At 45.0% G+C, this 26,961-nt stretch overlaps 1 long non-coding RNA gene across 2 annotated transcripts; it reads left to right on the top strand.

Annotated features, from left to right (window-relative positions):
• The first annotated feature begins 4,011 nt into the window (after positions 1 to 4,011).
• On the top strand, positions 4,012 to 23,188 carry LOC147995532 (uncharacterized). Of its 2 annotated transcripts, none has more exons than XR_015684429.1 (3): positions 4,012 to 4,086; positions 7,399 to 7,542; positions 22,566 to 23,188. It is a non-coding gene; the product is annotated as an uncharacterized LOC147995532 (long non-coding RNA). The 2 variants fall into 2 exon arrangements; XR_015684430.1 differs by having other exon boundaries at positions 4,054 to 4,311.
• Positions 23,189 to 26,961: the final 3,773 nt, after the last annotated feature.

Below are 26,961 nucleotides of genomic sequence, written 5' to 3'. Positions count from 1 at the left end.
TGTGCTCATTTGAAGATTTCCAGGCTGAGAATGATCCAAGTCCATCGCCTCTAGGTTCAGCAGGCCTCGAGGCCCAGTCTCCCCGCTGTCCAACACACGGCTTCTCTGGAGATGGGATCTCAGACAACTTGAAAATACCACTTCAGAGTAAATACAGTCGTTTTTAATTTTTTAAATTAATTTATTTAGTTTATGTGTACGAGTGTTTTGTCTGCACATGTGTGTCGGGTGTCCTCAGAGCCCAGAAGAGGATGTCAGATAGAAATGGTTGGGAACCAAACCTGGATCCCCTGGGAGGGCAGACAGTGCTCTTACCCACGGAGCATGTAATTCTAAGGGACTTTGAGACGAACCTGCAAGCTAACCACTGAACAGAAGTTTTTATGGGAAATTCTGTCCATGTCTCCAAACAGCAATTTTGAAACACAGTCTGTTAAGAACCTCAGGACACTTGCATGGCTCAGGCGACTTAACCCTTGCAAGCCTGGCCGCCCTAACATGGGGCTTCTGCTATTCTCCTGTCCTTTACTCTTCCAGAAAAAGGTAGATATTTCTACCCTGATGCCAGTTCTAAACTTGAAAAGAATGTGCCTTTAGCCCCTCTGGGGAGGCCGTACTCTACTGTGGGGATCTGGAGGATGTGATAGCCGGCTTTCTTGAGTCCTGGTTATCTGTTTTTGAGAAGTCTGAAATGCCCTGTAAACAAAGCTGTAATTGGCTGAAAGTGAGAAAGCCTTCATGGGAGCCGGTGATACTGAGGCAGTCGGTGGGAGTTTCCTACTGTGAGCGCATGCCCAGGAAGATGTTCCCTCCATGGCAGGCGGGTCTGGGCCGAGAGTTCACAGTCCTGCAGGAAAGTCCTCCTAAGTTGGGAGTAGCCAGTTGGACCAGTTGCTTCTCCTTCCACACTCCGTGCCTGGATGTGGCACCTGGGAGGGGAGAACCCTCACATGAGCAATCCTTGGACTTCGTTCTCAGCAGATTGAACTTCCGCCCACTAGAGTTTTGTGATCTGTAAAATGGGTCACGTTGCCTATTTTCAACAGGCCGTGAGAACACGGGGTGTAAGACACGATGGCGCCTTATAGACATTAAAGCCGCAGGATTGGGTGTTTTGTTTTTATGTTTCTTTAGCTTCTCAATCTAGAAAATACGCTGACCAGTCATGATGACCACATTACGTATTAAACCCATTGTTCTATCACAGAGGATGTAGTGCGGACAGTGGCAGTGAAAAGTTAAACAAAAGAAGCCCGAGGTGGATGAATCCTGTGTGCTGGAGGCTCCTAGGCTTGTGATCACTAGAGATATCTTTCCAGTGTGAACTCAGGAAAGAACTCAGATCATACAAGGGACCTACCCAGGCCTTGGCAATGCAATCCATTTGAGACGCGATGCCTAAATAGATGCCCACTCAAGTTCACTTAAAAAAACAAACAAGCCAGCAGCCGCCATGGGCTAGGCGTGCAGCTCTGTAGCAGAGTGTGAGGCACTAGTGTCTGTCCCAGCACCTTTCATTTTGTTTGCCATTTGGGGCTCTATCCCAGAGCCCTGTGCATGATCGCCATAGGTCTACATGTGGGGGTCTAACCCAGAGGCCTGTGCACAGACAGGTACCTGTCTACACTGGGTAACAATTCCCAGCCCTCTCTCTCTGGAGATTTTACTCACATCCGTAATCTTGATTCCTCAAATCAGCTCTTAAGATAAAAACTTAGCAAAGGTCTTAAGAGACAAGGTGAATGAATTCTGATCTGAGTATAATGGAGCAGATGTCTCTACTTCGATAGGACCTTTAGGCTGAATTCCATTTCTCAAAAAAAAAAAAAAAAAAAAAAAAAAAGGAAAAGAAAAACGAAGGGATGTGCATGGAGTCAGGAAGGGTGGAGAGAGGAAGCTGAGAGCCTGACTCACTGCAGCCTTTGAGAGGAGGATTAAGCTTCCACCCCCTCAGCCTGATGCAGTTAACTCCCACTTTGGAAAATAAAGCAGATCTTGACACGAAAGCAGTTTACAATGGCTCAACCAAGAATAGGAAGGAGCTAGATTCTTTAGCGTCCAGGTTGCCGTGTGAGTGGGAGAACATGTCTGGTTATCAGGACTCTCTCTGTTCACAATAGCAAGGGTGAGGAGCCAGCTTGGGTAGTAATCAGGGGATAGATGCACAGATAAAGGACGCATGGCAAGTGTGCACCGTGGGATATTATTCTGCCTTTGAGGGGAACAGAATCCCGTCATTTGCAGCAAAACGAACAGAAACGGGAGATGTTGTATTAAGTAAAAGAAACCAGACGTAGAGGGCCAGGAACCACATGTTCTGTGTTATACAGGGACCCTAAGGAGTTGAAGGGAGAGTAGGGCAGTGTTAGCTAGAGTTTGGGAAGGGCGGAGGAAGAATCAATAAAAGCAAGCTGGATTTGATTAATGCACGTAGTGTTCATACAGTGGAATAACACACCACACCTCATTAACAAGCACACTTTATAGACGTATTCAAAATAAACGAATAAATAAAAAAAAAAGTAGAAGTGTACAAAGTGCTCAAAGGCCCCAAAAGTGCACATGTCGGTGTAGCTCCCTAGTCGGGTTCTTTCCTGCCGTGTGTGAGGCCTGGGCTTGGTCCCTGGGGTTAAGGGTGGAGGCACAAACACCTATTGCCTCATTTTTATGGCTCTGTCCTTCAGAAGCAATTAAGGCAGTAATTAGGGAGGTTCATCACACAGAGAGAATAAAAAAGTCTTACTGAATCCACCAGGAAGAGTTCAACAAATACATCCTTATGGTGGTACGCTCTTTTATAGTTAAAAGAAATTGCTGAATATTTGTGCTGGGATAAGATGTCTCAGATGTCTGGAAAACAACCCTAGGTACCAGTATGTACTCACATGGTTTTATTCTGGTAAAGCAAATAAATGTGTGAATACATATGTGTAGACTTCCAATGGCTCCTAAAGACTTAGACATACCAGTCTGTTTCTATAAGCTCAGCACTCAGGAGGCAGAAGCAGAAGGATCCCAAGTTCATGGCCAGTCTGGGCTACAAACACAGTGAGTTCCTGGCTAGTAAGACCCAGGATTGTAAGACCCTGTCTCAGAAGAGGAAGAAGAAGAAGAAGGAGGAGGAGGAGGAGGAGGAGGAGGAGGAGGAGGAGGAGGAGGAGGAGGAGGAGGAGGAGGAGGAAGAGGAGGAGGAGGAGGAGGAGAAGAAGAAGAAGAAGAAGAAGAAGAAGAAGAAGAAGAAGAAGAAGAAGAAGAAGAAGAAGAAGAAACAAAAGGAGACAAATAAAAAACTCCTAAAAGTCCTTGAAAGGCTTTAAGTTCAAGAGAATAGATGGGGCCCATGCTCTTACTCTCCCTCTTTCTCAGTCCCTCTGAAACGATCTAAACTTCACATATACCCAGATGACTGAGAACACACTTTGTACAAGTTCAGAAGGGAATCTCCTTACATCACCAGGATCTGGTTCTGGGTCTCCATCTCTGAAGTGGGGAGTCTACTGGGGAGTGAGACAAGAGATTTTTTGTTTTTCCTGCTTTTTGTAATGAGAGACTGTCCTTCCTGGTACTAGCTATACTCCAAGACTCAAGGTGAATGTCTGAAACTTCAGCCAGGACCGGAAACTAATAATACGCTGTGTGATTGCTACAAATACATAACTGCTGTGCTTTTCTCTCTTAAGTACCTAACGTAGTTTAAGTCATATATTAGGCTTATAAAGGACTAACAGTGATAAGACAAAAAACAACTGTAATAAAGTAATTTTAAAAGTCATGAATTATTGATTTCTAGATTTTTCCACTTGATGTTTTTGGTCGTTTGTTGATCATGAGTAGCCAACACCTCAGAAATTGAAATATAGATAAGGGCAAAGCACTGTATTTGGATTTTTTTCCTTAGCACTGTGAATTTTTGTGAACAGTTACTAAAGCCGAGCGTAGCCTATGTTTGTAGTAGAACACTGTGGAGGTAGGGACAGAGGAGCTAAAGGGTGGGGTGAGTCTTGGTTACATAGCGACTGCCAAGCCAACGTTTGTTCACCGCATGGTCAGATTACACCTCAAAGAAAAGAAAGGAAAGAGAAGGAGGTAAGGCTGGGGGAGAGAAAGCAGAAAAAAAAAGACAAAGCATGAAGTTGTCCACCCATAACCTCAGGACTCCAGAGGTGGACGCAGGAGGACTACAAGTTTAAGGCCAGCCTTCGATAGGCAGTGAGACCCCATCTAAGGGGAGGAGGAGGAAGAGGAGACAGGGAGGAGGGGGAAGAGGAGGAGGAGAAGAAGTTGTGGGAGAAAGAGAACAGAAGAGGAAAGGTAAGATGAAAAAGAGGAAGACAGAAAAGGAGAGAGGGGAAAGGGGAAAGGGAGGCCAGGAGAAGAGACTACTGAAGGGTGGGCACAGAAGTAAGCAAGATGAAGGAAGCCATTTTACATTTAGCTTTGCTAGGATTCACCTAAACTTGAGAAGGGAGAGAGTAGGGCAAAGGGAGAAGGAGGGAGCAAGAGAGAACATTTATCTTATGTTATTCATTCATCCTGAGGAGGGAACCCACATCCTCACACATGCTAGGCAAGTGCCGTGTCACAAGTATGCCTCTAACTCTTTTGAAAAACTGTTTTCCTTTGAGGCAGAGCTTCACTAAGACATACAGGCTTGCCTTGAACGTTCAGTCCTCCAGCCTTGGCTGCCCAAGTTGTTAGTGTTACAGACCTGGGATCACAGCCAGGCCACTAGGCCCGGCTCAAAGGGAATATTTGAACAGTGTAGTGACTTCTGCCTATCAACAAACCCATAATAAATCTGACAGAGATCATGCAAACTCGATCCATTCTGGTCCCATGTGCTTTTCATACTTTGAACTTTTGTCACACTGAGTCTAGCATTAGCAAAACCCTTTGTTTTGTTTTTGTTTGTCGACTCTTTTTTTTTTTTTTTTGGTTCTTTTTTTTTTTTTTTCGGAGCTGGGGACCGAACCCAGGGCCTTGCGCTTCCTAGGTAAGCGCTCTACCACTGAGCTAAATCCCCAGCCCCTGTTTGTCGACTCTTAAATGGCATGGTATGTATACCTCATGAGTTGTGCAAAGACAATTCAATGTTCTCTCCCAACACTGAATAATTCAAGATATTTTCCAGAGTCATTCTTTCAAAAATGTTAATACCATTTAAATTTTGGGGTGTGTGTGTGTGTGTGAGAGAGAGAGAGAGAGAGAGAGAGAGAGAGAGAGAGAGAGAGAGAGAAGACAGAGACAGAGACAGAGACAGAGAGAAGAGGAGATATGATGCTCACTCTCTCTCTCTCTCTCTCTCTCCCTCCCTCCCTCCCTCCCTCCCCAGAATTTCTATTTTGACAACAAGAAGTATTCTTTTTGCGACTGGAACATCGCATGCACACTGGGGAGCCCTTATCCAAATGCCTTCCACCAGAAAGAGTCCAGGTCTCATAGACTTCCAGACTTCAGGACATTTGTACACCCTTACTTGTTGAACATTCCTAATTCAAAAATTTGAAATTTTGGATTTTGGAGCATTTCACATTTTTGGATAAGGCATGCTCAAATTAACTATATTGCACAGAAAGAGAGGGAGGAGAGGAGGGAGAGAATTCATTAAGTTTTTAAAAGAACAGAAGAGAAGACAAGATAACTTGATGGTAACCCCTGCTCCTCCTCCACCTGCTCCTGCTGATGGCCACAGCTGATTCCTAATAGCTATATTCTTAGGACCAGCTCTTTCCCACCTCGGCCACACAGAGAACCTTTTAGTGGTAAGATAGTACATCATCGTGATTTTCTGCGCTTCCCACCCAGATACAAACCTCAGCTCCAATCTATGGCTACCGGTCTTTATCACCAACCTGCTGATGGGTTTTCTCATGTTCCTTCTGTAATATGCTTTGCAAGCTTCTGTGGAGCTCAACTTTACTTTGATCTATTATGACAGTGCTTCTCAACCTTCCTAAGGCTGTGACCCTTTAACAGGGTTCCTCATGTCGTGGGGATTCCTAAACATAAAAATTATTCATTGCTACTTTATAACTACAATTTTGCTACTGTTATGAATTGTAGCGTAAATATCTGATATGCAAATTATTCGATAAATGACCCATGCGAAAGGGTCATTCTATCCCCAAAGGGGTTGAAACCCACAGGTTGAGAACTGCTGTGTTACGATTTTTTTTTCCCAGACTGTAAACACACTTAAGAAGTGAAATTTGCAGCAGAAGTGTTAAACAGGGTGGCCCCGCATTGTATACGCTCAAAAGTCAGGCCAGAAACTCCTGCTGGTATGGAAAAGAATCTCCTGTGCCAGTGATTATTAATTTGTGCTTCTGCCTGCAAAATTAAGCAATTGCATCTGGGCTGTCCCCAAAGAATGTCTTTGAAAGCCTACATCACAACCAGGTGTTTATCTTAAATGTGTATGGAGCAACCAAATCCTTTGGATGTTTTTGGATGATAAGGAGTAGGTAGCCACTGAGCGAGGCTGAGCCCTTAGGAAAATTATCTAACCTGGCAGTCTAACCAGGCTGTGGGACTAATGGTCCCATCCAGGAGACAGTGTAAGGGCGAGCTCGAATGCTCCCCACAAAAGATACTTGGAAGATGCACACTTACAAGCAAAGGAACCCTGTTTTAACATCTTTAAACATTTTACTCATTAATTTTATGGAAATGGATGTTTTGCCTGCGTGTGTGTTTGTGCACCACACAGGTCAGAAGACTGTGTTAGATCCCACGGAACTAAAGTTATAGACGGTAGTAAGCCACCATGTGGGTGCTGGGAGCTGAACCCAGGCCCTCTGTAAAAGCAGCCAGTGCTCTCAATTGTTGAGCCATTCTCTCTCTCCAGCCCCATCATCTCAAAGGCTTTTAATCTTCTAGATTTGAAATAGAAATAATTCTATTCTCTCTGCAAATTAAAGGAGAGGCTCCCTGTAGGTATGAAGTGGCAGGGTCCTATCATATGAGGACAAGCTTTAAACCATTTATCAACAAGAGGAAAGGGCCTGAGATGTCACCAGTGGCAAGAACCTTCCTATCTGTATGTAAGGTTCTGGGTTCTATAATCAGTAAATCTCTCAATCTCTCTCTCTCTCTGTCTCTCTCTCTCTCTCTGTCTCTCTCTGTCTCTCTCTCTCTCTGTCTCTCTCTGTCTCTCTCTCTCTCTCTCTCTCACACACACACACACACACACACACACACACACACACACACACACAAAACATATCCAACAACAGAGTGGTTACTGGTCTTTTTCAGTGTGGAAAGGAAAAACAAGTTTCCAGGGGTGAAGCCTAGAAACAGCCTCATGTTTTCCTTTCACGTTCTGTAAACTGTTTACTTATTCTTATTCTTGGCAACAAGAGACTTTTTTTTTTTTGCATGAAATCCATCTCTAAGAAAATACGCACTTGGAAGCTGTTGCCAACAATAAGCTTGCCCAGTTGGAAGGAGCCCGTTGGCAGAGTTGGCACCGATCGGCTTTAATCCTTTCTCAGGCACTGAGGCAATGCATGCAAGAGTGTACCTGTCGGGAGTTGCCAGGTAAGCCCCATTTTTCTTGGCCATCTGCAGAAGGCCACAGCCACATCCCGTGACATCTGTCGTGGGACTGCTAGTGGTGCTTACTGGCAAGTCCCCAAGAGTCAATTTCAAAAGCTCTCAAACGGCACAAATCCAGATAGATCTGAGTTCTGAAAATTCTTTGTAAGAGCAAGTCTCTCTCAGATGTACTGCTATCCCAGCTCCACCAGGGCTTCTGTCATCATCTCTGTGATCTTAGCCTTGTAGCTGTGCCTCCTTTCCACATATCACACTCACCCCGCAAACTCAGCACAACTTCCCTAGGACACTCCACCCTTTGTGTCATTGGACCTCAAACTCTCTGGTTCTCTTAAACAGTTTTCCAGCTTGGTCTGTGCTTAGCAATCTCTCCTGCATCCTCCCCTCGCCAAGCTCCCACCAAACCCGCAGCGTTTAAACTATCCTGAGTCTCCACCCCTGGCCCACCCGCCCCTTTTTTTCATAGGATAGCTACTCACTGGAGGTGGGCCAAAGTGCAGGCTGTTGCTTCATGTGACTCTCTGCCTTTTGTTAAATAAGGTTGGGTGTTGACATGTCCCTCAGAGTCTACAGTATTTGATAATAAAGAGGGATGGAAGGCATATTTTCTGACACCCCCCGCCCCCAAACCTTCCATAACTCCCTACCCCCCCTCCCACCACCCCGGCTGCCGCCTTTAAAGGTCTCCTTCTATCCCTGCTTCTGAGAAGAGGGCAGAGTAGGGAGTATCAGATTGATCTGAAAAGGGTGAGCTGGATCCCCTCAGATCTGGCCTTTGAGAGGAGGAATATGCAAGCCTCGATAACCGGTTTCACTGTGATATTGAGTAGTAAGTGTTTAACACTGGAATTAGGAACACCTAGGGAAATGCCAAACTTCTTATGAGAGCAAGCCCAAAGGAGGGAGTGGCTGTGAAAGCCCAGGACAACCTTTTTGAAACAAGTCATGTGAAGTCTCTGAAGTGATTTGTTTTCAAACCTTGAGTGAATGGAGGTCGTTGGTAAGCTCTCCCCTCCCCCTCCCCATATCTCATGGTTTCTATAAGAGCCAGCGTTCCCCACCTCCTTATGCGCCAGTGAAAACCTCTCAACTAGCTTCTGGTCTCACATCGGAGCAGAGAAATTCCCAGGGAAGAGTGAGTGAAGGCTAATCTTTCTGCAATGAATTCATATTTAAATTCTGTTCAGCAAAATCATTTTGTTTGGACGGAGAGAAAAGAAAAACTAAATTTTTGTATTTTTTCATATTTTAAATAAGTATGTAGTATAGTCCATAGAAATGTATTCTGTTTTCACCAAAATGTGTTTTAAAAAATCCACTGCTGCATAATATCCTTATCAATTCATTATAACACAAGCCGGGGCCAGCCTCCATTCTCGATTGCACTAGAACAGCTAAGTTCTGAGAGCTCAGCATGCTAAGGAACACCGTGGAGCAAGGGTGAGGGGGAAATTAAAGCACACCACAGACTGGAGAAGTCTCACACATGGGGAGCAGATGCAGCCACATGTGGATGAAAACATAAAGTTCAACATCTGATGACTCTAAGACATTAAAAGTTGGTGATGTTTACCTACGGGACGGTGGGACTAGTGAATGGGAAGCCAGCACAGACGCAGCTATGACGTGGTAATGTTCTATTCTTGATTTGGGAACTAGTGACTGGAGTGTGTTGATTTTATGAAAATTGAGCTTTAAACACACACTTACTGCCTACATGTTATGCTTTAAAGGTTTACTAGAATTTAGGGCTGGAGACATGGCTCAACGGATAAGAGCGCTCGCTACTCTTGCAGACAACCTGCGTTTGTTTGCCAGCACCCACACGGTGGCTTTCAACCTTTCACAATTCCTAAAAAATAAAGAGATTTAAAAAGAGGAAGAGGAGGAAAGAGAATATAAGATGATACACATAAAAGACAGCTTCAGTTCTCCCTGCACTTGAACCTCCGGGTGTAGTTATCTACACCGCCTGTCTACACCAATTGCCTGTCTGTGCACAGGTCCAGGGCGTCTGGGCGCCTTTTGACTTCCTGCACCAGGTAACACACACGGTATACAGACATGCTGCAGGCAAAATACTTACGCACCCAAAATAAGAATAAATCTGTAAAAATTTACTTCAAAGCAAAGTGTGTTTGATAGAAAACTATGGTTATTTCCTGGAGTATAGGAAATAAATAATAGTAAAATTATCTTCAAAGTGAGGCCAAGTTATGACTACGTCTCCGAGCTACAGGGCTTGCCTAACATGCATGAAGAACTGCTAAATACATACAGTTCAGACGGGGATTTAATTCAAGATATAGGATAGATAGACAGACAGATAGGAGGTAGGTAGGTAGGTAGATAGGTAGGTAGGTAGATAGTGTTTGTGTATTCATGTGTGTTCACACACACACACACACACACACAGAGTCCAGGGGGTCTATATCAAATGATCAAATGTCTTCCTCTAATACTCTCCTCTATTATTTTTTCCCACACTTTTCTTTTGAGACAGGATCTATCATTGATTGGTTAGATGGACTGGCTAGTGATCTTCAGTGGTCTGTCTGGCTATCTACACACACACACACACACACACACACACACACACACACACACACACTCTTTGTTTTTAAAAGTTAGCTGTTTTCATATTGAATCCGGTTTCTTTGCTTCTTTGTTCCAGAAAGTCTGTTCTGGTTTGTTCTTAACTTTCTCAGAATGGAAAGTATTAGATATGATCATTTTAAGTCTGCTGGTAGATTACTGCCAAGGATTATAGGAAGACCTTCAAGCATACGGCTGAGTTGGAGGGCAGGAGGAAGAACAGATCTTTCTAGGCTTCTTGAATGTTTGCTTTAGAGTCTCACCCATAAGACTTCCAGGTGTACAGTTAATGCTCTCTGTCTTCCAATGACCAGAGCCCTATGCCCCCATTTAACCACTCCTATCCCTCTTACTCACTGGCGATGGCTCCGGACTCGCCCGCCTCCATTCCCCCCTTTCCCATCTCGCCATTCATCTACCCCATTCCCTCCGACTTCCATCCCTCACTTGCCCACACCTTCCCCCCCAACCAACTCACCCTCTCCTTTCCCCCACTCACCCACCCCATCCCCTGACTCACCCACCCCCCATCCCCCAATTCGCCCACCCCCATCCCCTGACTCACCCACTCCTATCTCTTCCACTCACTCATTCCTTTCCCCCACCCTCACTACTTCTCCCTTGCTTCTGAACGTTGAGCAGAACTTGTCCTTGCCTGAGGAAAAAGCGTGGGTTGGCACAGCAAACCACAAAAATTTCAAGTTCGAACTAAATCCCAGTCTACCACAGGATCTCCCTGCACAGATGGCTTCAATAAGACTTAGGGGACAAATCCCTGAAGGGATTTTCCGGAACCATACTCCATCCCCGCCTCCTCCATAGCCCGTCATGTGTTAACACATATTTCCTGATCGGTTTTGTTAGTCTTGATTTAAAGTCTTCAAAACCACATGCCTCTGACCATAGTACTTGACCTTAGTCTTATCAGTAGACGACGTGTGAACCCCTGGGGGAGTCCTGGCCTGTGGAGCCAAATGGTATATTTTTAGTATAACACATCCATATACGTACCATGAGCTTTGTACCTCTCAATGCTGGGCTACTTGCTGTTTGCTGTATTGGGTCACAGTTCTCAGTAGGCTGGTGTCTCAGGAGTCTCGCCTTTCCTTCTCTAACATCCTCCATAAGTGCTGCACTCTTAGCACACATCTGGCAGAACTCAACCCTGTCATAACCATCAGTGCCTTGAGCAAGCTTTCCACTGCCCCCACCCAGCCCCCCGCCCAGGGAACTCTGAGAATCTCTGCAGGTACAAGCAGCAAATGATTATAAAACCTGAAGTAACTTATGTGTAGATCTAATCATTTTTCATTTTATACCATCAGCGTCAGCAGAACTATCAATTTAGAAATTACGTTTTACAGCCCCAGTTGCATGGAACTCATTCAATGGACACTTATTAACAGCCGTTCAACCAGCAGCTGCCGACACAGTGACTACCTGTAGATAATCTTAACAGGAGCAGGACACAGATTTCCACTTTTATATTAACCTTTGTTTAAAATGATGTATTTTTATTTATTTCAACCTTTGATTAAAATGAAAATAATCCTTGTTTAGAAATAATATAGAGCTGAGTGTGGTAACTCACACTAGAAGCCCAGCACTTGGGAGGATGGAGGAGGAGGATCTTCGCAAGTTCAATCCTAAACTATACAGTGAGCCTTCGACCAGACTAAACTATAAAGTAAGACTCTCAAAGAGGGGGGAAATTCTTTGAAAAATAAAAACAGTAATATCTAGCCTGCAGTGGTAGTATAGACCTACAATCAAGAATTTGAAGACAAGCTGGTATATGCTGTGAGAGTATGTCTCAAAATAACAATCCAAATAAAGACATAAAATAAAAATCATCTAAATTTGGATTATGGTTCAAAAGCAATTTAACAATTTTGTCACGGTGTGTGTGCCAGCCCAACCCAAAGTCTTATTTTAAAAGAGGGAGAGGAATAATAAAAGCCAACAAAAAAAATGGTGGGGGGCAGGGTTGGAGGGTCTCTCGTAGGGCTTAATCCACGCTGGCTTTTAGGTAACACACTATATCACTTCTCAACGAAAGGATCGTTCTTGTTTGGGGAAGAAAACAGTGTGGACCACAGCCGCAACCTTTCCAGGCTTCCAGGGTTTCTGCAGCCCCATATGGACCCAATCAGAGATCAGGTTCTCCACGTCTGCTGTTCCCCTAAGCCACCTGAGGTTACCGCTTCAGGGCATTCGCCTGCTGCAAAGCAACAGGCTTGAGCACACAAAGGCACGCAAAGAACTTCTGGGAGTTCTTTGAGAAGAAAGTGGTCCAGCTGCTCCTCCTAATATCACTGCCTTCTGTTCAGGCTGAGGGCAGATGGGGGGGTCTGGAGAAAGAAAGAACAGAATAAAAAGGTAGAGATGGCGAGGAAATGAGACTAAAAGTAGAGTCTGATGCTGGTGGGTAGGGTGAACTGTGGAGCGGAAGGTGTTGGTATTCTGTCTAAGCCCCACCCCCACGGCTACATGGCAACAGCCAGGTATGCTCCGCCCCACAGTTGCCTGGCAACAGCCAACTGTGCCTGATTAGAAAGGTGGGTGCTTGCCCCTTCCTCTTCCTCTTGCCCTTTCTCTTCTCTGCTCTCCTGCTCTCTTTGTCCCTGTCCCTTCTCTCCCATCCCCACCCCTTCCCTCCACGTGCTCATGGCCGGCCTCCTTTACTTATCCCCCCTTCTACTCTTCTCTCATTAAACCTCTCCACGTGGAATCCTGTTGGTTTGATGTGTTTTGCCGGGAAGCGAACCGAGATTTATACCTCAACAGCAGGGGCTTTGCCATGTGAGAGCTTTGGAAACCACAACCAGTGTCTCTGGTCCTTGTGGCTGCAAGTATGAGTTCCCATAGTGAACACCCTCCCATGCCTCAGCTTCCTAGCCTTCAAAATGGGGCTAACATTAAGCTTCATGAAGTCACCAGGAGGATTAAACAAGAAAACATGCCCGAATCCTAGGACTACAGAAAAGGCAGGGTCTTGTAAGCTCAAAACTAGCCTGGTCTACATATCAAGTTCCAGGCCAGAGCTTCATAGTAAGACTGTCTCAGGGTTGGGGATTTAGCTCAGTGGTAGAGCGCTTGCCTAGCAAGTGCAAGGCCCTGGGTTCAGTCCCCAGCTCCGAAAAAAAAGAAAAGAAAAGAAAAGAAAAAAAGAGACTGTCTCAAAAAGAAAATAAAACAACCACAAGAAAATGCATAAAAATTTTAATTTTAAAGGGAGGAAGATAGGGTGCTGGGCGTGTAGGTCAGTGGTAGAGTACTTGTCTAACACATGCCAAGCTCTGGGTTTACTATCCCCAAACCGAACCAAACCAAACCAAAAGGAAACAAAAAGTCCACTACTGACCGAGGGCTATCTGCTGCTACTAGCACAAGCAACTTTAATCTACAAAGGAAAGACTTTCATAAGAGAGGTTTGAAGAGTTAAAGGAACTCTCAGAGGCCGAGGGGTAGCTTGGTAGCTTGGACTTGGGAGGCTATACCCATCAGTCATTCTGTGAAAAGTTCCGTTGACTCTGAGCTCTCATTGGACAAGTTCCCATTAGGACTTAAGATACAGAGCTGGCAAAGGTAAGGATAATGAGGCTGAGAGATGTGGAGTGTTCGAGGCAGAGGAAGTTGAGCAATGGACTGCCGTGATGGTCACATGAGGAAAAATGATAAAAAAAAAAAAAAGTTATCTGTGAAGATGGGTCTAAGGGGGAGGAACGGCTGGAGAGAAAGCTTCGTGGTTAAGGACATTCACTGCTCGTGCAAAGGACTCAAGTTATCTTCCTAGTACTCACACCAGGAGCCCACAATCACAGGCAATTCCAGCTTTGGATCTCCTGCCCTCTTCTGGCCCTCTTGGCCACACACACTTATGTTGACATACACTTACACGGATACAAAAAGACAATAATAAAAATCTCTTAAAACTCTAAAAATAAAGCAAAGAGAAGTTAGGGTTATCTGTAAGGCATAGATAGACCAGGTAATAGAGTCTAAACTTATGCTTCAGGCAAGAGAAAGGAGCTTGAGGAGCACAGAGGAGATTGTCAGTGGGAAGACTCAAAAGAGCAAAAGACACTGGAGCGATAACTGTAGGGAAGAAAGAGAGTGATTGGTTCAAGTGCTGCAGAGGGGATGGGAGGAAGGAGGAGGAGGGGGAGGGAGGAGGGGGAGGGGAAGGGGAGGGGAGAAAGGAGGAGAAGAAGGAGGAGGAGGGGGGGAGGAGGTGAGGAGGAGGAGGGGGAGGAGGGGGAGGAGCTGGGGAGGAGGAGGAGGAAGAGGAGGAGGAGGAGGAAGAAGAGGAGGAGGAGAAGAAGAAGAAGAAGAAGAAGAAGAAGAAGAAGAAGAAGAAGAAGAAGAAGAAGAAGAAGAAGAAGAAGAAGAAGAAGAAGAAGAAGAAGAAGAGGAAATCATTAGAGGCTGACAGCTAAATAGCCATTTTTGATCACTCAAAGCCATTTTATCCAGGACCTCGTGAACAATAGGCAAACATTTTATTATTCTTGTGAACCCTTTTACCACTGCCTCTTGAGACAGGATCTTACTAAGTTGTTCAGGCTGACCATGAACTTACAATCTTCCTGCCTCATGTTCTCAAGTATCTAGGATTGAAAACATGTGGCACCTCACCCAGCTGAGGCCAAATGTTGGTTTCAAACCATGAGCCCTTCTTCTGCCAGATGATTAAGCAATGAAAGATTGCTCAGTCTTAGAAAGGGGCAACCGTAGTTGTAGACCATGATATTGCTGTCTTGGGGATAGTTGGTAGACATACTGTATTCTATCCAGAGGTAGGTCAGGAGCAATGGAACCAGGGACGAGGATCACAGTCTTGGTCAGTGTCTTTGCTGTAATCAGGTGTGGTACTTCTTCCCTCCCTGGACAGGAAGTGTGGCCCTCAGGATGATTACATGGTGGACTTTTAAGGGAAGAGCTTGGGCCCTTAAGAGGCAGAGCCTAGTGGAATGTTATTCCTGGCCCCTTCCTGCTTAGTGGCTGCTTTTCTGGTTATATGATTTCCATCCTCTTCACTCATACTTCTGCCTTTGAGGTGCCATGTCTTATGATGTAACACAAACCTCTGTCCTTTTCAGAACCCACACTAGACTATTTGGACTTTCAACTTCTAAAATTAAGAGCTAAAAAAGTACAACTCCCCACTCCCCTCTCTGTGACAGAGTTTCTCTGTAGCCCTGGCTGTCCTGGAACTTGCTCTGTAGACAAGACTGTCCTCAAATTCAGAGGTCTGTCTGTCTCTGCCTCCTGAATCCTCAGACTAAATGAATGTGCTACCATACCTGACTCTAGTCTTCTTTTACAAGTACCCAGTGCTAGTTATTTCTTGGTACTATCAGAAAATGAGTTAATACAATCTTTCTACTAGGGCCCTGACCACAACATGCTGGCCATCCTTGCCTCGGCTTCTTGTGCTGCTAAACCAAGGAACTCTTCTAGTGACTTAAACCAACCATCACAGATATCAATCTGCTTGGAAATGAGAGGTTAAGTAATTTGTATGTTTCATACTTTGTTTCTCTTTGGAGTGACCAGAGATTTGGGTAGCTGATTAAGATTTATCTCTAGGTTATCCTGTCATCTTGCTGTGCCTTTAAAAGCTCATCCCATGCTAGTTAGCAGGGAGAGAGAGTGGGATAATTGTTGGAGCATTGTAAGACAACTAATAGCAGCAGTCTTGTATAATGATGAAAAGCACAGACTTTTACTGTTCCTGGAAGAGGGAATATGAAACTCCACACAGCACAAGCATGGGTTAACATGGCTGTATAACCTACACACACACAAAAAAATGTTCTCCCATATAGGAGAACAGTCGCTTCTAGGTCGAGATGAATGTAAGTGGAAAGACAAATAGACAGATGATAAATGATAGACAAGTATCATGAAGAAATTAATGAGAGAGACTAATGAGAAATTAAAGAGACTAGTGAGAGAGTATTCTATAGTCAAATGAATACCATTAATCCACTTTGATGCACTTGAAGTTAAAAAACAAGTCGGGGGATAGCTCAGTGGGAGATCCCATCCATATAAAAGTAAATAAAAACTTTTCTTTTTATAATTATTTTATTATATGTATGGGTGTTTTGCCTGCACATATGTCTCTACAGCATGTTCATGCCTAAAGAGGGTCAGATTTCCTGGGACTGGAGTTACAGAGGGCTGTGTGCCATCATGTGAGGGCTGAGAATCCAACGTGGATCCTGGGGAAGAACAACCAGTACTTTAAACCTCTGAACCACCTCACCATACAGGAGAGAGAGAGAGAGAGAGAGAGAGAGAGAGAGAGAGAGAGAGAGAGAGAGAGAGAGAGAGAGAGAGGTAAAAGCAGGAGGACATGTGAAGTAGCGAGATGTCAGACCCCCTCCTCAAAGATTCCAGTCTGGTTTCTGGGTTTCCAAAGGGACCTGGCTAAACCTTAACTCCTGAAGAGGTCAACTCCTGCCAAACTTAGGTGGGTGAGACCGAGTGCTTCTCGTGTGGCCGTCTATGGAACTAAGGGCTTTAAGAGCCATACCTCACTGAAATGTCACAGCCACCTACCTGGCTTTGAAACACTAACTCTCTGGGTTACAGATCTCTCAAGTGGATCTGAGTCCGTGGCAGTTAGGTTCTGCAAAGAGAATCAAACCTAACACAGCCTGTCCTAGTTTGCTTTTCAGTGCTGTGCTAAATAAACACAGTGAAGAAACGCAACCCAGGGAGCAAAAGATTTATCTCATCCTACAGCTTACACAAGATTGTGAAGAGAAGTCAGAACAGGAACTCAAGCTGGAATCTGGAGGCTGGAACTGAAGCATTGCCCAAGCTTACTGGCTTTCTCCTCATAGCTTGCTCAGCTTGCTTTCTTATACTACCTAGGACCACCTGTCCAGGGGTAGCACTGCCTCCAATGGCGAGGCCCTCCCACATCAATTGTTAATTAGAAAATTCCCCCATGTTGGGGATTTAGCTCAGCGGTAGAGCGCTTGCCTAGGAAGCGCAAGGCCCTGGGTTCGGTCCCCAGCTCCGGAAAGAAAAAAAAAAAAAGAAAAGAAATCTCCCCCATAGGCTTGGGTTTTCCAATTCTGAAGTGATCTAGTTTGGCTGGCCAAAAACAAAAACAAAAACAAAAGCAAAAAAAGAAAAAAAGAAAAAGAAAAATGAGACCCAATCAGCCTATCCTGCTTCCCTCTTCTTCTCAGCCCCATTCCACTGAGTTATTAATGACAGTAAAGGTGTCCTAGACCAGGTGTCCTCACAGTGTGGTCTCCAGGCCAGTGCCATTGTCACCATCTGGGAAGCTATAAAAAGAAACCACCAGACTACTCCAGACTTACTGACTCTTAAACTCTGGGGAAGAGGCCCAGAGATCTGGGTTTAAACCACCGTCCATGTGACTTTGGCATGTGTTAAAACTTGAGAACTAGGGCTGGGGAGATGGCTCAGTGGTTTAGAGTACTGACTACCCTTCCAGAGGTCTTGAGTTCAATTCCCAAAAATCACATGGTGGCTCACAACCATCTGTAATGAGATCCTATGTCCTCTTCTGGTGTGTCTGAAGACAGCGACAGTGTACTCATATACATAAAATAAATAAATAAATCTTAAAAACAACAACTTGAGAACCATGCTCCTAGGCCAATGACATCACTCAGCACACATTTCAAAATTCACATGCCTGTGTTTCACACTACCCTAGAGAGTCAGATTTACTTGGTTTAGGATGAGGTCCCCACAATGGTCTTTTTAAAGTTCCACAGGTAATGGAGACCGCTGTACTTTCTGGAGCAGTTACTTTCCTCAGGAGCCACCAAAGGCACATTTGTAGTCTAGTAAAGCTGCAGGGACTAGCGAATGTGGAAGCAGCCCAGTTTCCCAAATTTAAGTTCTATCTCTTCCTCCACTACAGCTGGGAAATGCTCTCTGGCTAAGTAAGCAAAAACTTATTAGTTTGAGCACTTTCTAAAGCCTTCCTTACTTTAAACTCATAAATTTAGTCTTCAGTGAATGTTGAGAAGATGTAGGGGAGAAAATTCCAACCGTCCTCAAAATAATTGAATGGAGGAAATGAGATTTGTACGTGGCATAGTAAAAGGTTAATATGACCAGCTATTACCATCCCATTCTTTCTTAGATTTATGTGTTTTGTGCTGAAGGTCTTGTCATCTCACTTAGCACATCTCCGGCATTCGGAGGGTTCAATCATCACTCGTGTAATGAATGGATTCACTAATCAATCAATCATCAATCAATCAATCCATAAATGGCATCAGTGAGGGAGAAGCTGAATTTGTATTTGTCTCTGGCATCCAAAGTCCAGCATGTCGCCACTCTTGGAGTAAAACCCAGGGAATGGCAGTCTCATGGCAATGATTGTGTTGGGAGCAAGTGCTAGACCTGAATGTCACTTGGAGGTACTCTAATCCCAAATTGGGCAAGAAGGCAAAACGAGTGTAGTAGTCATTAGAACCATTGACCAATGAATTCCAGGTCTCTGCTGCAGAATTAAGAGGATAGCCTCCTTCCTCTTCCCTTGGATGTCTCATAGCCATGTGACTTGTCAAGGACACAGGAATAAACCGAGTGTTGTCTTACCTCCATTGATAAGCTTTAAGAACCGACTAGGGGCTGGGGAATGAACTGCTGCAGCAGCATTCTTACCCAATATGTAAAAGACTCTGGGTTTGATCCCAACACTGAAATAAAAAGAAAATAAAAAACCAGATATGGTGAGATGAAGTTTTCCATAGGCCCATTATCCAGTTTTACTAAAGATCATGGTATGACATTTTCAGCACTAAAGCTGAGTTAGCCCAGAGTTAGTGACCCACCAGGGCGATTATCTGCTGTAGCTTTCCATTACCCCATAAGCGTGGGTCAGGGTGAAAAGGCGACCAGAGCCAAGCTGTTATTGAATTGGAGTCTGAAAGGGTTTAAGCATCTTTCCTGTGGGCAATCGCTGCAGAAAACCAAAGGTGGATTCTAGATTCCATCTACCCCACTTCAGAGACCAGGTTTTTATGTGTTATTGCCCCTAAGTTCTGGTGCTTTCTATTACAGGGTTTTGTTTGATTATTGGGGTATAAGATACCCAAAACCTCTGTTTTGGGTTTTTGTATTAAAAAAACTTTAAATGTGTGGATGTTTTGCGTGCATGAATATCTGGGTACCATGTCTGCCTGGCACTTGGAAGATAGAAGAGTGGACTTCTGTGGGTTCAAGGCAGTCTGGTCTACAGAATAAGATCCAAAACAGCCAGAGCCACATAGTGAGATCCTAAAGGGAGGGGAGGGGAAAGAAAAGGAGGAAGGGAAGAAGAGAGGGAGGAGAGGGAGGAGGAGGGGGGAGGAGAGGGGGAAGAAGAAGGGAGAAGGGGGAAGGGCAAGGGGGAAGCAGAGGAGAGGGAGGAAGGAGGGGGAAGAGAAAGTACTTCTCAGCCTTTGTTCTGAAGGGAGCTCAGATTGCCACTGTGTCCTGGTTCCTCCTTTACCCTGTATGGCCCAAATCTGCATTCCCACTGGGCAAGCATCTCCGCCAGGGGTCAAAGCCAGCTAAGTGATCCAAACAAGGATAGTATCTGTCACTAATGGTTACTTGACCCTCTCTATGAATCCTTCACACCCACCTACAGGCATTAGCATAAAGCTTTATCTTGTGAGAGGTAGTGACCAGCTTGTAGTAGAGGTAATTTGAAGCCTAGTCCTCAAAGATAACTGGGCTCTCTTGGCAGGTAGGGACAAAGAGTGTGGTTTATGGGGTAAGCACTAGTTGGGCAGCCTCCAGAATACCGTGAGGTTCTGCTCGCTGGCCTGAGGACACAGGTGCAATCATTCATGTTAGAATTATTCCGGTAATGCATGAAACAGCAAGCAAACAGGCAAAACTGGCTTTGGAATGTTCTGTAGCTCTGATGCATCCCCTGAGTCTTACTGGTTTGAGTGTCCATGGAGAGATGAGGAGGGACTGTGCTAGGAAGGACCCCAGTAGCTGAGATGGTGTAGTGCACAGGGTTGGCATGTCCTACTCGAGGCAAGGGGTCTCCCCAGGTTTCTAGGTGAATGTATAACACTACATAAACCAGACACATTCTCCAGAGTCATCAAGTTTGTGGCTTCTTTGCCCCAAAGCAGCACCTGGTGAACTTCCTGTTCTTTACACCATGAGGGGAGATAATTGGCCTAGTCACTCTTTTCATACTTCAAGGCATCTCTTTTTTTCTTTTCTTTTCTTTTTTTCGGAGCTGGGGACCGAACCCAGGGTCTTACGCTTGCTAGGCAAGCGCTCTACCACTGAGCTAAATCCCTAACCCCCAAGGCATCTCATATATGTGTGTTTGCATACATGATACTACTTATTGTCTATTATCACTAGTTACATAGTTTAGTTATGGTTTTAGTTATGATAGCCTAGTTAGGTAGCATCAACACACATATCTTAAAATATTATTGATTGAACAGCATAGACTTGTCTCATGGATCACAGTTCTGGCTGATTCTCTAAATTCTAGCTGGCATGGGGACTCAGGACCCTTTCACCCTAAGATGTCTTTGTCTCCATCACTGAGCCCTGACCAATGCCACAGAGAGAGATGCATAAGACCCCACAGCAGGATTTGTGGCTAGCTCCGTAACTACCGTATACTACTTGTTCCAGATCTCCTTAGTCAAAATCCAATTGCATGGTTCCATCTCAACTGAAAGGTACACTGTGAAGTGTACACTTTTATGTGTGTACCATGAAGAAGAAGAGAGTAGGAAAATGCCATGAAAATAAATTCCCCATCACATGTGAACACACGTGATGTCCATGTAAGGCGAGCAGACACACGTGATGTCCATGTAAGGTGAGTGTCCTTGCCATGTTAACTGGGAGGGGAGGAGGCATTGGTGGGAGTTTTTCCGTTTGGAAGCCGGCAGATTAGCCTCCTCCTTCCTGAAGGGTTTTTTAATGTACTGTCCCGACTCACCTACCTGAACCCCCAAGGCTCCGCCCTCTCTCTCTCTCTCTCTCTCTCTCTCTCTCTCTCACACACACACACACACACACACACACACACACACACACACACACATATGTATGTGCATTTGCATATATGGAGTGCATACGTGTGTATGCATGTTCCTGTATGTATGTGGTTTCACACGCATGAAGCTGACTGGGTGCACGCGGTATGGAGGCCAGTGCTTTCCTCAATTACTCTTCGCCTTGGATATTGAGGCAGAGTCTACCATTTGAACCCAGAACTCACCAATTCAATTGGTCTTACCTGGGAGACCAGCATGCCCACCCGGCATTTGCATGGGATGCTGAGCATCCAAATTCTGGTCCTCAGACTTGAAACAAGCAACAACCGCCGGATCATTTCCCCACAATCATGCTGACTAAATTTTCAGTGAACCAGGGGCCTGGTCTTCTCAGAAGGAGACCTGCATCTGTGAAAGTCTATCTACAGGTGATGTGTTTAGATCAAAACCTCTTTTGCTACATGTATTTATGTTGTGTGTGGTAGGGTGTGGGCATGTGTGGGTCGGGAGACAGCTTGCAAGAACTGGTTTTTTTTTTCCCTTCCACCATCTGAGAACTCCTTGGCCTTTACTGCTAAGCCATCTCTCTCTGCTTACCGTGCCCCCCCCCCCCATCCCCACCTCAATTTTGTCTTCTAAATATAAGAAAACATTTTGTTTCTTGGGCTTTTTAGTTGTTTGACATTGCCTCAGCCTCCGTTGTGAGGCATACCTTAGAGTAAGCCTGGTGGAGGTGGCGGTGGCGTGGGCCCACCAGAACGTTCAAGCAGCTTCAGCAGAGGCATACTGCTTATGAGAGTGAAGAAGCTCGAGCCCAGGAGCTGGCAGTACGATGCCCCACAGAAGCAAAACCTTTTCACTAACCAACCAACAAAACAAAACGACAACAAAACCACCCTAAAATACACCAGTGTGCAATAATCTATTTATAAAATGGATTTGGGGGTCATTCCAATACATGCCGGGCTTTCAAAAGCTGTTTGTCTTAAAGAGTACAGTTGGCTTTTAGTCAAAAACTAAATTTTCAGTAATGCACACTGACAATTGTACAGTAATTACGGAGTACAAACGACCAGGTGCCTAGCTCAGCCTCTTTCACCAGTGTAACAGACTCAAGCCAAGTCAAAAAGGCCCTGCCTAGCCAAACTCAGAAGTTCAAAAGCTCAGTCTTTGTCATCAGGGAGGAATCTATTTTAAAAGCAAAGCCATTATTAGGGCTAGCCAGGCACCCTGTGGTAAACACCTTTTGTTAACGCACGTTAGACCTGAACTTTCTCACGTTTGATAGAAGCCTGCTTAAGAGAAACTTCAAACCAAGCTAGGTCTAAGGGTTTTTTTTTTGTTTGTTTTCTTTTGTTTTCTTTTTTCTTTTTTCAGATGTCTGACATCAGCTCTGTGGAAGTTGCACAGTGGGAAAGTCCTGGCCTTGGAGTCTCATGGTTCCCCTAACCATCATTCGAAAACACAGGCCCGTTCCCTGTTCTTCTGGAAACTTGAGCTCCTTAGCTTCAAAGCAATGACCTTGAGAGTGTCCTAGGGCAGAAAAATATAACAAGACCCAAAATGCATTTCTTTAGCCTATGTAAGGAAGCTGTTTCCTAACATTGGGGCACTAAAAAGCCCAAATAAAGGTATTATTTACCTTCATAAATTTTACTTAATTACGATGATGATACTAGAGTAGGCTTTTATTCTCTCTTGTTAGTGGAGAGGACGCCACTGTGTCTCCTTTGTACTTTGGTAATGCTGAGGCTTCCATGTTTGCTTTCCGTGTGCTTCTCAGAATGTGTGCATAATCGAATTGGATAAGAAGGCATGTCATGTGGTTTTTACAAGCAGATTTAAGGCAGACGATGAGCAGACCCCTTCTCAAAGCCCACCGCCATGCTCAGCAGCTGACGGTTCATATCAAAAGACACCTTTGGTTCTCCAAGCCATCTGCAAAGTGCACACTGCGGACTCTTCCTGAGATTAGAATCAAGCTCTGGAGTTTGGCTAAGGTGAGGAAGCAAGAGGCTTGGTTTGTCCTTAACACTTGTCCTATGAAGGGCTTAGGTCTCCTTCGATCAGGTGGACTCAACGTGTCCTGTGTCCTTATAAGAAACAAGTAACATTAGTGACAGCCACCTAGCTGTACTGCCCAATTATGAATGGTGAATCAGGAACTGATTGTATGTGTTCTTTCTGAGCCCTCATTATGTCCTTTCCAGGTTGGTGCCTCGGCATTCCTTATATGAGAAAGCCAAGGGAAAGAGATCAGGTTATTAAACAGGATCATGTGGCCTTCCTTGTTTTTGTAAATCAAAATATCAGCAAATTTATGTGTGTCAACCATCTACTTCCCCAGTATCGAAATGAGTGGGCACTGATTCCAGACGAACTCTTTGTGGCTGTGGAGGTTAGAGGTTCATGACAGACTCACTTCCTCTGTCTCCATCTACCTTATTCTTTGAGATAGACTCTTACTGACCTAGAAACGTCCCGCTTCAGCTAGACTGACAGTTCACCATGCCCCAGAGATCCTCCCATCTGCCTTCCCGTGATGGCATTACAGATAGCTGCTGGAGTAGAACTCAGGCTCTCACACCCAGCCTCCAACTCCAGAGTTTAAACTCTCAACTTTCCCCAAAAGAGAGTTCCATATTTATATCTCCACTGATAGGTTAAAGACACACACACACACACACACACACACACACACAATGTATATATTCAGGATTCAGGGTCCTTGGGTAAAAGTTGACTAGAGTCAGACAGGATTGCCCTGTCAATGGCTGTCTTAGTTACATTTCATTGCTATGAAAAGTCACCATGATCAATGCAACTTATAAAAGAGAGCATTAAATTGGGGGCTTGTGTTCAGTTTCAGAAGGTTAGTCCATTATCATCATGGAGGGAAGAAGGGCAGCAGGCTTGCAGCCATGGCATTGGAGAAGTAGCTGAGACTTCTAATCTGATTTAAAGTTGCAGAGAGACACACACACAGAGAGAGAGAGAGAGAGAGAGAGAGAGAGAGAGAGAGAGAGAGAGAAACATAATACTCTTCCAACAAAGGCCATACCTCTTAATCCTTCCTATACAGTCCAGCAACTAAGAACCAAGCACTCAAATATGGAAGCCTATAGGGGCCATTTTTATTCAGATCACCACAGGGCCTTGTCTTGCCCTAAACTAGCCCACCAGACTACCACCTGATCGTTAATCTAGTTCCCCCACAAACTGCCCACCCAAAATTGCACACGGTAATGTGTAATTACAATGGCACAGACCCACTGCCTTATTCCCAATGGAGCTTGCCACTGTGTGAGCCACATGTGCTGTCTTCCAGAGTCACTGTCGACAGTCAGCTGTAAAATTGACAGACCTTTCCCACTAACACACTGCTGACTGATTTTGTGAACTCAGGACTTGGATCAAGTGATTGTCTCTTGGTAATTGAGCTACAGAGGGGTAAGAGCAGGAAGCCCGGAGGTAAACCAGAGTCTCTCAGATCTGACTGTAACATTACAAACTGCACCAGCCAGTCCCAACATTTTACAGATTAGGAAACTGATATTAAGGTACTACTGCCTAAGAACTTTGACTTTAGGGTGAGCCTTCCTGTCAGCATGGGCACAGGGTTGTAGGATTTGGAGTATTCAAATCAGGTAAAGTCCTGGACAAGCCCTGACAAGTTGCCCACCATCAAGGATGTGAAGCCTCAAGCCGGCAGCCTCTGTGGCCTGGTCAGATGTGAACAGGCCTGTTAGGATTACAGGCTGCACAGCGTAGCTCAAACACAGTTTTATCAGGATGGCTCTGCACAGCAGCCGGTTCTCCAGGCATGGGTGTGGATGTCACAGGGGAGCAGCTGCAGTGTGTGTGTGACTCATGACTGACCAAACTCTTAGCCTCTTGGACTGCAAGATGTGAAAAAGCTGCTTACAAGGAGTCCGTCTCTCAAAATGAGGCCGTGGTCTTACGTATTCATAGTCTACAATGGGGCAGGGTGGCTTCTGCTCTAAGTGGCTTCCTATAATCTGGGAATGGAGAAGTGTGGAGTGGGGAGACAGATCAGCAGGACACCCATGCTCCCCTGACTTCCTTTTTCAAAAGTTTCATCATTCAGAGGTTTTGAGTTCTGCAATAGTCAGTCGTCCTTGGCCAACTTTGGACTTTTTCCTTAAATGTCAAACCCCTCGTTTTAACATTTTTCCTGGTTTTACTTCTCTTTCTAGGCTATTTCCCTCCCAGCCTTTGGTTGTTTGGCTGCTGTTTTCTGTCTCCATGACCTCTTCTGCTTTTTATGCTTCAAGACCCAGACTCTCTAGATCTAATCCTCTCCCTCCTTCCTATGGACTGAACAAAGGGAAGGAGAGGGAAACAGAAGACAAAATAACGCCAAGGCTTTAGGCAGTGTTGAGACTGCTTGAGTTGTGCGTATGTGTGTCTATTCTCTTCCTTAGAAGCATCCTTTAAGAAGATCAGAACAGCCTAAACCCCATCCTTATAAACATGCTTGTTGGGGTTGGGGATTTAGCTCAGTGGTAGAGCGCTTGCCTAGGAAGTGCAAGGCCCTGGGTTCGGTCCCCAGCTCTGGAAAAAAAAGAACCAAAAAAAAACCAAAAAAACAAAAAAACAAACCCATGCTTGTCTATTTGTTTTTTTTTCTTTTGAGACAGGCTGACCTAAATCTTATGTAGCAGGAATGAGTTGGGACATTCCATCCTCCTACCTCCGCCATCTGACTTCTGGGATTATAAATGTCTGCCATGATGCTAGTTTATGCCGTGCTGGGGAACCAAACCCTAGGCTTCAATCTTGCTAGCAGACTACCACCTGAGCCATATCCCCCGCCCCTAAAATCTAGGTATTTGGTAATTTGTCCGTGTCACCAACCACCACCATGTCCCTAGTGCCCATGTGACAGATTTACTAGCCTGGCAAACTAACCTTGGATAATGGAGCTAAAACCAGAATCAATGACTTCAAAAATGAACCCCAACGGTGATCCACAGATTTAACACCCCTACTAGGCTATCTTAACATTTTAATGAACCTAGCCCTAGGGGAGATATTTTGGAGTTGGAAGAAAGGGAGGTGGTGGAAGAAAGCATAGTTGGCTATTTTGGGAAGAGGTCAATGACAGGGGCTGCCAAATTTAGCAAAGAAAAATACAGACCAGCCAGTTGAATTTGGCTTTCATCTAAACAACAAATACCATTTTGGTACAGGTTCATCCACGAGTGACTCTTGTACTCAAAGTCAAATTTAACTGTCCACCATCCCATCCAGTCCTTTATCTGCAACCCTATCGCCTGGGCTGTAGAGAGCCAGGATCACTGTGGAGTTTGGGACGGCAGCCAAGAGTCAGGGAGAGGATCACACAGTACATTTCGGTGAAGTCGCTGCGATGGAGCTGGGCGAGCTGATGCAAGGGGGCATCCGAGGCTGTCCTGAACAGAATACTCCTGCAGTCCGGCCAAGATGCGAGAAGACAGGCATGCTCTGCTGGGTCCTTCCCAGAATGGGGAGTGGTTCCAACAACTGGGCTGTCCGATAGCCGCCAGCCTAGAATAGTATTTTTAGGCCCGAGGAAGGAGTAGTGAGGTTTTAAAAATAAGGTAACAGATAAAGGAGGGCGGGGTGCATCCAAGGAGCTTACTCATGAAATCCACTGCAAGGCAAAGAAACCACAGTCAGTCCAGTCAAATCTGGAAATGGCTCGTACTGACAGTTTTCTGTTAAAAAATGTACGTGACTCCACACTTTCCTTTCACGTTGTCTCAGTGAA

The sequence above is a fragment of the Rattus norvegicus genome, chromosome 3, assembly GCF_021556685.1.
Source record: "Rattus norvegicus strain SHRSP/BbbUtx chromosome 3, alternate assembly SHRSP_T2T, whole genome shotgun sequence".
Taxonomy (NCBI): Eukaryota; Metazoa; Chordata; class Mammalia; order Rodentia; family Muridae; genus Rattus; species Rattus norvegicus.
The sequence above is the reverse complement of the archived record's forward strand: the minus strand, read 5'-3'. Positions and strand labels throughout refer to the sequence as shown.